General features: G+C 48.2%; 1 long non-coding RNA gene across 4 annotated transcripts in view; it reads right to left on the bottom strand.

Moving 5' to 3' along the window:
- LOC141371787 (uncharacterized) overlaps positions 1 to 3,846 on the bottom strand; it is an 89,497-nt gene that overhangs the window by 17,576 nt on the left and 68,075 nt on the right. The window lies entirely within an intron of this gene.

The following is a 3,846-nucleotide window of genomic DNA, read 5'->3' as shown; positions in this document are numbered from 1 at the left end:
TGGAGCTGCCCCACCCCTCTCCTGGCCGCATTAACCAGGCCTTCCACTGTGTGTTTCTGACGCTGTGACCTCTCGGGGCCTTGCTGACCCTGGAGGGACTGCCCCTCGAGGGACAGCTAATTCCGAGAGACAGGAAACCAGCGGAGCGTGCCTCTTGTATGCACGCCAGCCAATCCAGAGCCCACCCCCACCTGCTCCGGGGGGCCTCACCCTCTGGGCCGCTGTCCACCTGCCCTCGGCCCCCCAGGGCCAGGTGCCCAACAACCAGGGGCAGCCCCTGCACCCCACTGCTCGCGGAGACGATCCAAGGGAGCCGACCCTAAGCCTGCTTGCTCGGCCTTGCCTGCTCCTTCCCACAGAAGCCACGGCCCAGGCTCTTGCTGCGGGTTCCCCTCGCTCCCTCTACCTCCTGGCCGAGGCGCTGCTTCCCTGTGTGGCCCCTGCCTGACTGGGCGTGCCCTCTCCTCTCGAGAATGGTGAGTAGCCACTGATGTTTTCAGAGGCAGTCATCTCCTGATCTGTGTTGACCTGGCCACGCCTAAGTCATAATGAAGCCCGTATTTTAAAATACTCGGTCACGGTGGGGTTGGGCAGGAACCCTGGGCACAGGGCCTTGGAGGCACCCTTTCCAGGCACAGAGATCTACCAATCCCCAAGTCATGTCGGTTCTGCCTCAAAACGCTCCGTGTTTCGTTACTGACCATCTTTCTCATTTCCTGCAGTAACCTCCTCATTGTTCTGCTTCCTTCCCCAAGTAAAAATGGCCCTGTCCCTCCCTGATTCACGCTCCAGTTGCTCTGGGGATGAAAGCCCCTCTCCATACTGAGCCCCACAGCTGGACGCATCAGAGCTATCCCAGAGGAGGCCTGGCGGGAGGCAGGCTGCTGGGGAGAAGGGGGTCCAGGACTTCTCCAGTGGGTTGGTTTGCAAAGTTCTAAACCCTAAAGCACCAGGCTCTGCACTGCCTGCAAGCCAGTGTGTGAGCGTGGAGAGGTGGGTGCATGTGTGTTACTACGTACGATGTGTCAGAGCACAAATTAACACACGGACATTCTTCACGTGGCCTGAGTGTGTGCGGTGAGCATCGCAGAGCTCAGATGGCAAGTGTTCATTGAGCGTTTACTACGTACCTGGCCTGTGACCCTTCCCACAAATGTGGGAACCGCGAAGCAATTATCAAATGTCTTCAAGGTGCCATTCTTTCCTTTCTTCTGGATTACAACTTTGGAACAGTTACAAGAGACATGGTTGCAAAAGAAACTATGTTTCTGCTTTAGAAATGGATCCCTCCAGCACCATGTCCACAAGGCATCTTTCAGAAGGAAATTCTCTAGATCAGGGACCGTTCCAGGGTGGGGTCTGAACGAGGCTTCATCTGGGCCCCAGGATAACTTCTAACAGCTTCACCCGGGGAGGAGGACCCCCATCACTATTCCACCCAAGCTCCCCCGCCGGAGTCCCGGATGGCTAGCTCAGCCTCCTCCTCCGCTCCCTCCACCATGGACTCTGCATCTCAGCCAGGGTGTGGTTTCTGACAGGCAGGGGGTCAGTACTGTATGGAGTTCATACTGCATCCGCTTTGGTCTTCCCATGAATCCAACACAACCGGTAGATTTTTAATGAATGCAGCCGAAGTGCCCAGAGACACAGACCGAGGGGAACTCACAGCGTGTCTGTGAGATAAAATGACCGGAAACAAGGCTATAAGACACAGGAATGGCACATAAAAATGAGAACTTCGCACTGTTTTAATTAAAAGATAAAAACAAATTTCTTTCCCTTTGAAAACGCAATCAAAATTCTGGAGAAATATTTTATATCATGGGACATCGTCACAAGGGAAAAAAATTGGATGACAAGCTGCAGAAACACAGTCCTGATCTCGAGTAAACACTGACAGGCTTATCTGTGCAGCGAGCACAGAGAAACAGAAATGCAGCCTCCAAAAAACAGGCACCACGGCGGAGCTGCCTGATTTGGGATAAAATTCAGAGACACAGCAAATCTCGAGGACCCTTGTTGCACTGACTCATAGCTCAACCTGTGGAAATCTCCCCGGGGAGTGAATGGGGCACACGGAGGCCGATCTGAGCGCAGGTTGGCCATGCCGCTGTTGTCTGGGAGAGAGAAATGTTAGGACAATGTTCTCCCTTCCCAGAGGCAGTCGAGGGTCCCCCCCACCCAGTCCTGGAGGTCTCTACCCAGCTGTGTGGAACCCCTCACATTTCCAAATCCTCCCCTTTCTCAGGGAGGGAGGCCACCAGCTCCCTGATGCAGAAATGGTGTATGTTCAAGAATCGTCAGAGTTCTACCAGAGAAATAACCGGTAGTGTTACAAGCCGAATTGTGTCCCCCCCACCAAATTCACAAGATGACGTCCCAGTCCCCAGCACCTCCGAGTGTGAGTGTACTTGCACACAGGGCCTTTAAAGAAGTAATTAAGGTAAACCAAGGTCGTCAGGGTGGGCCCTAATCCAGTGTGACTGGTGTCCTCGTAAGAAGAGATCAGGACATGGACACGCACACGGGGAAACCCATGGGAGGAAATGGGGAGAAGGCGGCCGTCTGCAGGCCAGGGAGAGAGGCCTCAGGAAAACCAGCCCTGCCCACACCTGGATCTCAGACTTCCAGCCTCCAGGACTGGGAGAGAACACATTTCTGTTGTTTAGACGGTTCAGCCTATGGGGCTTTATTATGCAGCCCAACCCAACTGGTAGAGGTAGGACATATATGTACATGCACGTGTGTGTATACATACGTATTTGCATGTATATATGTGTGCGCACACGTATTTGCATGTACATATGTGAGTGTGCACACGTATTTGCATGTACATATGTGAGTGCGCACACGTATGTTTGCATGTACATATGTGAGTGTGTACACATATTTGCATGTATATGTGTGTGTACACGTATATTTGCATGTATATATGTGTGTACACATATTTGCATGTATATATGTAAGTGTGTACACGTATATTTGCATGTATATATGTGTGTGTACACATATTTGCATGTATATATGTAAGTGTGTACACGTATATTTGCATGTATATATGTGTGTGTACACATATTTGCATGTATATGTGTGTGTACACGTATACTTGCATGTATATATGTGTGTGTACACATATTTGCATGTATATATGTAAGTGTGTACATGTATATTTGCATGTGTATACGTATGTACACACACATTTGCATGTATATATGTGTGTGTACACATATTTGCATGTATATATGTAAGTGTGTACACGTATATTTGCATGTATATATGTGTGTACACATATTTGCGTGTATATATGTAAGTGTGTACATGTATACTTGCATGTATACACGTATGTACACACACATTTGCATGTATATATGTGTGTGTACACATATTTGCATGTATATGTGTGTGTACACGTATACTTGCATGTATATATGTGTGTACACATATTTGCATGTACATATGTGAGTGTGTACACGTATTTGCATGTATATATGTAAGTGTGTACATGTATATTTGCATGTATATACGTATGTACACACACATTTGCATGTATATGTGTGTGTACACATATTTGCATGTATATATGTAAGTGTGTACACGTATATTTGCATGTATGTATGTGTGTACATGTATATTTGCGTGTATATATGTAAGTGTGTACATGTATATTTGCATGTGTATACGTATGTACACACACATTTGCATGTATATGTGTGTGTGTACACGTATACTTGCATGTACATATGTGAGTGCGCACACGTATGTTTGCATGTACATATGTGAGTGTGTACACATATTTGCATGTATATATGTAAGTGTGTACACGTATATTTGCATGTATATATGTGT

This window comes from Callorhinus ursinus, unplaced genomic scaffold, assembly GCF_003265705.2.
Source record: "Callorhinus ursinus isolate GAN/ISIS: 27379988/994484 unplaced genomic scaffold, GSC_fseal_2.0 scaffold100, whole genome shotgun sequence".
Taxonomy (NCBI): domain Eukaryota; kingdom Metazoa; phylum Chordata; class Mammalia; order Carnivora; family Otariidae; genus Callorhinus; species Callorhinus ursinus.
This window is presented reverse-complemented; position numbering and strand designations above follow the sequence as displayed.